Consider the following 10,034-nt stretch of genomic DNA (forward strand, 5'->3'; position numbering starts at 1 on the left):
CTTTCACCTTTCCACTGCCCATGCAACCAGCATAAAAATCTCCAAGTTAAGCCTGTGGCCTGTTTGGGTCACTTAAAAGTAAATTCATACATTTCACTATGTTTGCAATGTCATATACGCTGCATAGATAAAAACCTGCTGCATAAACAAAAAACAGCAAACAACAGAAGTTTGTGAAGGAAAGAATATTCAAAATGGTAGATTCATTTTCTGTAATGACAAATTTGTCAGAAAATTACTATATACCTTCGTATGGATAAAATGAGATACCTTCTGCAAAAGCAACTCAAGCTATGAGGAACGCCGTAACGGAGGGTTCTGGGAATTTCCACCATTTGGGAAAAAGTGTTCTACTCAAGAATATATGGCTGATAAAATGACCAACCTGTTTAGCACAGCATGACAATTCTTCACCGGTGTAATCAATCACTTACCCAGGATCGTGTTATTAATGTTCTTCAGCTCAGGAAATGCGTGCTTGCAGCCGCGAGACCCTTTCCAACTGAATCGCAGTGATGCTGCTTTGCTCATCAAGTTTCGCATCAAAATTCGAACAGTGTCTTGAAAATCCGTGCCGCCAAATCTTGAGCAATAGTTTGTCTGCAGACGCATCATACCAAACATTAAAGAAAAGCTGAGGAAGAGTTTAAACAGCAAAAATTAGACTTACAAGTACTTCCATGTTTCCTTCTGAGGAAAAATACTCTTCAATTGCTTGGACATCTGCCACTGTTGATGCAGGTAGCTTTGGGCAATCTTGGGGCAAAAATAAAGCTCTTGTTGCTTTGCTTGCAGTTAGCAGTGACCTCAATCTCTTCAGCTCGATGATTGTTTTCATCTGGTTGACAAAAACGTTCTTTTCAAACGCTTGAAGCAAAATAAGGGCAACTTTCAGGTAAGATACAGAAAAAGAATTTGACTTCTCCTAAGTAGGAAGCAGAGCATCAACATTCTATGCACTACAGTCGAGTATTTCGAACGTCAAACCTACATATCTTATTCCTGTTTACAGGCCCGATATAACTGGTACACCACAATCTGAAGCATTGTCAAATGCAGTGCATCATATATTGTTTGGACTGCAAATAAACTGGTACTAAAGAAAAAAGCTGTAGACGCACTCATACCAGTGAACCATGCAAGCAGGCTACCGGCCTCTTTCGGGGCACTTGTGTTTGCAGGAGCTGTGACAAACAAAAAAATATGGTAGGTATTTTTATACATATTTCCTGTAAGGAGCATCTGATATCTATGCTATAGGAATTAACAGCCGTGCAGTTACACAGCATTAAGTTGAAATGTTAGTAAAGTCGAAAGAGCACCACACAAACATTCTAGTTTCAAATGCCTTCGAAATGCAAATTTGTGTGCCCCTGTGCACGGTGTCTTTAAGCTATAATTTGTAAAACGAATACTTACAACTGAATACCTACTTCTAAGTGAATAAATGTGAGCTGACCCTACACGAAATGCCTTTTTTATTTACTGTGAGGAATGCAGCTACTCCATGTGGTGGCTTGGTGGTGTGGGTTCGCCTTTACGAGCTTAGTTTTGAAGTCCATGTTCATAAGCAGCACAACACATAAAGGGAGTGAAATGACACCATGTAAACATACGCAACGAAAATATGTCACACGATAAAAGAAAAGTACTCAGCCCACAGCAAGGCTTTTAAATATAAATTGCATCCAGTAAACATAAGCCCCCAAATTTTTTGCAGCACATTTTGTTACTCATAACGATGTATTCTCGCGGAGTCCACCCTCATATGCTTCAAACATTCAACTAAGGTTATAAAAACTAAACTAGGCAGCAGCAGTGTCACTGTACTATGCAAGATGTTGAAGCTTTCGACTGCCTCTGTAAACCACCATGGAGAAATGCACAGTTTACACAAGTCAATGGTATTCGGAACTTTTAGTGTTATTCGACTCATTTCAAGGTGTGTGCGGCACAAGAGAGCATAAAAAGTTAATAAAATTGAAAGATAAGGTTGTTAAAAAACGCAGAAGATATAACACCTGCTTCACAGTCAGAGCTACTGCGGTCCTGACCCAACGAGGATGTGGTGGCTTTGTCCTGAAGACCTGCAATTTCATTGCAGAAACGTACAATTTTAGATGTAGATGTTTCAGTCGTAAGCAGAATATATTGCTGAATCTAAGACCCATGTAAGCAAAAGAGAAATTAGTAGGTTACTGACAGTAATGCAAATCACTACTAAATAATCTACAGCCAGCTTGAAATGAACTACAGACAAAATGAAACACTAAAATATATAGTGATAACTCCATACCCGCACCATGGTTGGAAAATATTTCTGATAGGCGAGACATTCCTGGGAGCTGTTTCATGTGCCTGTTGAATGTCGTAGGTGACTTAGAAAGCACCCTTGGAACTTGTCTTTCCCTTGCAGCCACGAAGCCATCTTTAAGGTTTTCAGAGATATTTTGTTGCACTATGCTCTTCGAATTTTGATTCAATGAAGCAGTTTTAGGTCAATATAGACTAAACAATATGATTATGCCTAATTGCTTTCACATAAATATATGGCTGCACACAGCAGTGTTATACCTCGAATGTGGACTTGCTCTGAAGAGTTGCGTCTGATGGGAATATGCTCGTGGACGTCTTGGCTCATGTCAGATCCTTTCCCTCCTACATGAAAGAAATATTGCAATTAAACAAAATAACTGCCCTACAGAAGAAAAATCATGTATTCAGCAATAGTGCAATTTGGAATATTAACAAACAAGTCACAAGAAATGAGCGAAAATGCAACTAGCACTCACTTTTCATCACAGTGCCTGCTGACCAACCCTTGAGGATGTCATCACTTTCACTGTCCGAAATGAGCACTGCCTTTCGCTTTCTCCGGCGCTTTTTTCAACAACTGAGCCTTCTGAGTCCAGGTGTGATGTCATAAGGGCATGCGGAAGACACTCTCTGGCGCGCTCATATGTGCCTGGGTCAAGAAACTGTTTCAGAGCACCCATGAGATATATTTCAAATTTTACCAACTGCATATAAACAATATTTAATAAGCACCTTTGTGCAGTGTGTGGCGACTTCATACAAAGAGTCCTTGTTATGTTGCATCATCTTTAAAGGAGCACTGTTGCTGAACACATTCTTCCTAACCTTCCACCAAAGAATAAAAATTACAGTACTGAAACGATATATGTCCACTACAGAAGAGCAGACATATAAAGCCTTGTGCTATGTTATCACTATAAAAATGAAACAAAATGGTGCTCACTTTTAGTTGCAAGAATTCTAGCCTTGTAACCTTCTCAGTCGTCCTCTACAGGCACTGCTAACAAGATCATGCGGTCAACTTCTTTTTTTGCTGTTGTTGGTGGCCAATAGCAAGTTGCACCATCAGCTTCCATTTTCACCCAGCTTTCAGGCACCACATATGTGCTACCTTCGTCAGTGAACTCCACAATGTGAAACCTGCAGGGAGAAGTATCATAATAGGTGTGAACAAGACATGGCACATAAAATAAATACCAAATGAGAGATAGACATGGAAGTGTGGCACAGGAGCCAAATGCGCTTCTAAGAGATACAGAGCGAAGCAAAGCTACTTCACAATTAACCTGTAGCTGGGGTTTTCAGAAATCAGCATCAAATGCAAGCAAGGCTATACGTACTCGCATGCTTTACCCAAGGGCAGTGTAGTGACTCGCTGTGGCTTAGAAAGTGAAAACCCTTGGCGCCAGTTTAAGAGTTAGAAGCAAGAGCTTCACAACAACAGATTCTGTGTGCATGCATCAACACAGCATGCATATAAAACGCTGCAACATGCTGGCATGAAATGATTGCTGTGCTTACGTTTTAGAAAAATGTCTGAGCAGGTGTTTCGTAGGCAAGAAGAAACACACGGAGCTGAAGCTTGAAAACTCCAGATATCACAGCCACAAACACTTCACAATTAGCAGTTTTTAATTCTCACGTCACAACTTCACAATCACCAGCACTTCAAAACAACAGCTTTGGGTTCGCAGCCACATATACAGTGCACTGACATGATCTTCATGATGCATTAGTAAAAGGACAGTGCTTTTCAAAAGCCACAAAAGCACCAACAACTGGAGTATGAAAAAAAATTAGAAGAGAGAAAACAGCGAAAAATCTTTTTCTTTGAAAGGCAAAAGGTGTCTTTTGCAGACGACCTCAGACAATAACGATATTTGAAATGCCTGGGCAACATGAAAAGTAGTCAGAAGAGATGAAACAGTGGAAAAAAACGTCCTTTCCCTTGAACTGCAAAAGCTGGCCTTTGCAGACAACGTAGAAAATAAAAATACTTCAAGATTGCTGCCTTGAGACGAAACTTTAAAGACTGACAGTAGCGATGACCCACAGGGGCGGGTGTAGAAGTCTCCTTGGTTCTTGCGCAGCTTACCAACAATGAGTATCTCGGACCCAGACAAAAGAAAATTGCTGGCATGAACAATCCTGTTTCCACTAAGTAAGAGGCGATTGTCAGGCTGTTTTGTTCTTATAACGCTCTCTCTCCAGGTCACTTTTCGGTACTGCTTCAGGGCAGGGTACGACAAAGCAGGACCGCTGGAATGACAAGAAGAGCGAAGGACTTCATACGCAGAAAATTCAGCACTGGATCCATTTTCAACAACTGAGCAGGCTTGTTCTTCCATGATTCTGCTGTACAGCTGCTCCAAAGGCTTCATCCCACACTTCACATGGGCCTTGAGATCTTTCAAGTAGTTCTCAAAAGCGAAACAACTGATGTTATCCAGGCAGCCAAGCTGCCGGCAGTCATTGGCCAAGTGAATGAGACCATGTACATTGTAAATTAAGGACTCTTTCCCATAAATTGACTTGAACTTGCTTACAAAACTGCGCAGCAACTGATCAGCATAGTCTATGAAACAGTCCATTGATGAACAAGAAAGAATTGCAATGCCAACATGTAACTGTAGAAAATGCTCATACATAACCCTCGGCAAAATTTTCTTTGCAACAACAGGACCTGAATACAGCAAGAACTGTCTGAACTCTGTAGCCTTCCATCGCTCAAACATGTCAACTTCTTGGGGGTTTCGTGCAAAATCACTGGTTATGTGCTGTCGCATTGTAGCCAAATGTCCCGATAATTGCATAACTAAGAGGTGTGCCAGCCGCACCTTTAGTGGACCTCTCAACCAGTAACCAATAAGCTTTCGCACAACACCGAGGCACACCAAATGCATGTAGTCTAGTGGAAATCTTGTCACTATCGGGATACCAATTGATGTCAATGAGGAAATGCCTTTGTGATGCTCTGCCTGAGTTTGATCAGCAAATGACTGATCAGTGCGCAGTGGGCTGTCCATGCTCTGGTAAGTAATGCGCCCAAGATAGACACCCTTAGTGCAGCACTTGTCACATCCATAGCAGCCAGAAAATAATTTTGTGGCTTTCACAAAGGCCTTCGCTGGTGCATCACAAAGAATGGCTCTTAGTACCACCTTATAAGCTATGGATTGGTGTAAAATACCATTTGACAGCAGAGGGCCCATTTCTTCAATGAACTCTTTGAGGTACTCATCCAGACAAGTCAGTTTCGATGTGCCGCAAAATATCCCCACAGGAAAAATAATATCAGATTGCTTGCTGCGAGGGTGGTGAACCTGCACAAGTATGGGCCACACTTCTGTACAACGGCTCTTAAACAGAGGCAGGCCATCAATGTTGACTGATATTTAGAGAACATTACTTGGAGCCGAATGCCACATGTCTAATGCACGCAATAAGCCGCTCTGAAGGCCAAAATGAACGTACTCACCATTGCCGAGTTGTTCAAGGTGTACGCTTTGTACGCGTGGACACTAGAGCAGACTGTGTCTTAGAAAGATCAGTGAAGTGCGGCCTAAGAATGTTAAGCAGTGAATTAACTGCAGCTCTCCTGATATGATGCTTCACAGCCCAAGCCCTCAACTGGCTCCTTATCCCCTCTGGACACTTGGCATTGTCGGGAAAATCAACCAAGTCATGTTCATCAGGCTCCACGGGACCAGCGTTTTGACCGTGCAAGTCACTTCCATCTGACTCAGCTTGATCTGCACTTGAACACTGTGCCTCAGCTGCCATGACAGAGGATTCAAAAGTATTCACTGCTGCATATGCTTGCCCTAAGCTGTCTTCCAGCGGCGCAAATCTATCGTTTCCAACGCTTGCTAAACGTGATGGATTGTCGGATTGCAAATGGGGCAATGTCTCAGAGCATGCTGCCGCCTCTGCGTCTTCTGCGACTTCCTGCAAACACCGAACGCCGCCCGTCTTCGCCAGATAAAGCTCTCGGAGATGTTTTGCCCTCAAGAACCGCTCCATGATGATCGAGGTCTTACCTTCCGACGTATAGATCAGGTGGCACTGTTGTCATAGTGAAAGGCCAAGACACTGGACGAAGGAACAATCCAAACAATTGAAGGACTATGCCAGCTATGCCGCTCCAGCGTAGTACGGAACTATAGAGCATCGGAGTTGAAAAAACGCGGTAAGAGTATCACGCCGCAGATTCAGTCGTTGTGAGTGACACCGCACTTTCGTAGATGTGGTGTCAGAAATATGTTCGTAAGGAACAAAAAACAAAATAAATGTGTTATTTTATTCTTTGCTCTCAAATTATGGAAGTCGAAATTTACATTGCTTCACTGCGTCCACTTGAAAAAAAAATGACTTGCCAGTTTCAATCAATTATCGAAACCGAAACTTTTGAGTTTCGGTTTCGTTTATCATTAGAATCATGGGACTTTCCTTTCTATCTCTCGATGCAAAGTACTGCACTCGTCCAGCAATTAATTAAATGCTCAGCATTAAAAAATAGATGCCGCAGCATTGCACCTTGCTATTGCTTATAAATATACATTTCACCGATTGATAAATTAGGCTCAATCACCAGTCATGCGCGCACACTGTATACGTAAAAATAAAAATGTTTGGGATAATATGAAACGTCGATTGAGCGTCTCGATCGTCCGCATTTTCCGCGCGCCTACTGCGTGCGTCTTGTGGCTGGAGGAACACTGGCCAAGCAAATGGGAAGCCAACTATGGCCCTACGATGGTCCCCGTTTGGTTGCCCGAGCATTGGGTACCGACAAATTCCCTATCATTTGCCGGTCGTTGGCTGAACATTTTCGGCCAACTATTAACCAGCGCAATTGGCAGCCCACCACGGCCCGGCTTTCTTTTCTTTTCTTTTTATTCAGGCAGCAGTAATAGGTGCCTAGGAGGCAGACATAAAGGCAAATTAATGCCTGACTCAGTGTCGGCCCCCTTCCCCCCTTCCCAAACAAATCACTCAACAGCAGGTACAGTAACATCGTTGAACAAAGTTTCGATCAACATAAAAGGAACACATTAATACAGCATAGCATACATGGCTAAGTCATACTGCGAGGAAACAAACAGCCAATATAAATCGCATGCAGTAATAGACAGAGAAAATAAACAAGCGGGAACAATAAAACATTCACAACAAAAACCATCTGGTGTCTACTTGGAACCCAGAAAAAAAAGAAAATAGTCAAAATTGTGTGCTAAAAAAATGTGTTAATGTTTCTGTTAAAGGCTAGAGCTGAAGAACTGTCAGTAATAATATTCATAACCATGGCGTGCTTATTCAAGAAGTCAGGAATCTGATATGTTAACTTTTGTGTTCCGTAGTTTGTACGAATCCTGTCTCTGTTATAAATGGTATGCCGGAGATTGTACATGTGTTCTTTATGAAGGTATTTCTCTGTGAACGATGATGCATTCTGTTTGATTTGAGTGTATATAACTACTGCTAGTTTTTTACATAGGATGTTTGTGATAGTCAGGATTCGGTGTTTTTGGAATAACGGTGCTGTATGAGTTCGGCGTGGGACATTTTCTATTTGGCGCAGAAAATGTTTTTGTAGTACATGTAGGTTTTCTAAATTTGTTTTTGTGGTCGTACCCCATACAAGAAGACAGTAGTGCAGACGGGAGTGTATTAGAGCATAATACAATTGCTTTTTTAACCATGGTGGTAGCAAATCTTTTAATTTATAGGTGAGCCCAATCGTTCTTGAGATATCTGTTCGAACTTTTGCGACATGTGCAGACCAGTTTAGGTGTTCCTGAAAGATTACACCTAGAAATTTATGTGATGCAACGCGTTCGATCTGTTCATTGCCGACGCGCAGAAGAATGTCTGACATACATTTTTTTTGGTCGAAATACAATATATTTTGTTTTGTTCGTGTTTAGGGCCAGTTTATTTACGTCGAGCCATACCGATAGGTTACACAGCCACACATTCGCCTGCCTCTCAATATCTACAATATTCGCACCAGAAAAAAGGCGTTAGTGTCATCAGCATACAGGGTAATTTGCGGGGTTAGTGGAATATTTACAATATCATTGATATATAACAGAAACAATAATGGACCAAGTATAGACCCTTGTGGTATCCCATATGCGATAACACCAATATCTGACTGTGCTTTGCCTACCGCTGTGTACTGAAATCTGTTTGACAGGTAACTCTTAATTAAGTCGAGAGCAACGCCTCTAATTCCGTAGTTGGGTAACTTTTGCAGTAAGATTTCACGTTTGATAGAGTCGAATGCTTTTTTGAAATCAAGAAACAATCCTACTGTGTACAATTTATGCTCAAAGTTATCTATTATTTTATCTTTAATATATAGAAGGGCCGTCTCCGTTGACTTACATTTTTGGAACCCATACTGTTGTTCTACTATGACGTCGTTTTGCTGGAAGTAGTTTAGAAGGCGTGTATTTATAACTTGTTCTATTATTTTAGAAAAGATTGGCAAGACAGAGATAGGTCTGTAGTTATTAAGGCTACATTTATCACCTCCTTTATGAACAACGGATACTCTTGCAATTTTCAGTTTAATAGGAAAGACACCCGAACTTAGGATCAAATTGCATATATGCGACAAAGGGCGGCTAAATAGATGTGCAACTGATTTTATTAGTTGCGCTTTCAAGTTATCCACTCCGCAAGCACTACTGTTACTTAGCTTTTTTAGTAGCGTAAATATTTCTGCCTCTGTAGTAGGAGTCAAATAGATTGAACCCGCAACAGCCGAACCCATATATGATTTGCAGTCAAGGTTAGAGCTTTCCGCGTTGTTCGTATTAAATGCTCCTGCGTTTAGGAAGTGTTTGTTGAATTTATTTGCTAGCGAGGTTGCCGTATAAGTTGTGCCTTCAATATTCAATTCCTTGAGTTCTTTCTTCTGAGTATTTGACATGAGATGGTTTGCGGTTTGCCACATTTTTCTTGGGTTGTTGATGACACCTGCAAACTAGTTTTCGTAGTAGGAATGGCGCGCTTTTTTAATGTCATGTCCTAGTTTGTTTCTTATTTTCTTATATTGATTTAAGTAGTCCAGAGCTCTAGTTCTGATAAATAGAGCGAAAAGTCTATCACGTTCCTTGATTCTGTTTAAAAGTGTTCTGTTAATCCACGGCTTTCTTACTTTCCTAGTTTTCCTGAATTCTAATACTGGAAATGATTGTTTATAAGTGTTCTCAACTTTCTCTGAAAATCAATTGTACGCCATTACTGGGTCCTCTGAACAGTAAACGTCATCCCAAATTGTTTGCGCTGTTAGTCTTTCAAATATCTTAATTGTTTCTTCATTAATAACCGTGTACTGAATCCACGTGGGCGAGGGTCGCGCCGTGTGTTGTGTAAGGTGTGTTAGAAAAATAAAGATCGGTAGATGGTCGCTCAGGTCCGCTAATAAAACACCAGATTCAATATCGGCTGAGCTACAGTTCGTGAAACAAAGATCTAACAAGGTTCCAGAATTGTTTGTTACTCTTGTTGGTACATAAATTACATTTTCATACCCGTATAAAAGAAACACATCAGTAAGTTTTTGATTATACAAATCAGGACAAAGAATGTCTACATTGAAATCACCAAGGAAAACAACCGATGAGCTATATTGTATGCAGCACTCCAACATTTCTTCAAGAAATTCAAGAAACATAGACAGTGTTCCAGATGGAGGTCGGTATACT

General features: G+C 41.1%; 1 long non-coding RNA gene across 1 annotated transcript; it reads right to left on the bottom strand.

The window, feature by feature from the left end:
- Positions 1-3,286: 3,286 nt before the first annotated feature.
- LOC144107992 (uncharacterized) lies at positions 3,287-6,486 on the bottom strand. The gene is made up of 2 exons (XR_013309457.1): positions 6,357-6,486; positions 3,287-3,456 (listed from the first exon to the last, which is right to left on the bottom strand). It is a non-coding gene; the product is annotated as an uncharacterized LOC144107992 (long non-coding RNA).
- Between the last annotated feature and the right edge of the window lie 3,548 nt (positions 6,487-10,034).

This window comes from Amblyomma americanum, chromosome 1 (assembly GCF_052857255.1).
Source record: "Amblyomma americanum isolate KBUSLIRL-KWMA chromosome 1, ASM5285725v1, whole genome shotgun sequence".
NCBI classification, from domain to species: Eukaryota; Metazoa; Arthropoda; class Arachnida; order Ixodida; family Ixodidae; genus Amblyomma; species Amblyomma americanum.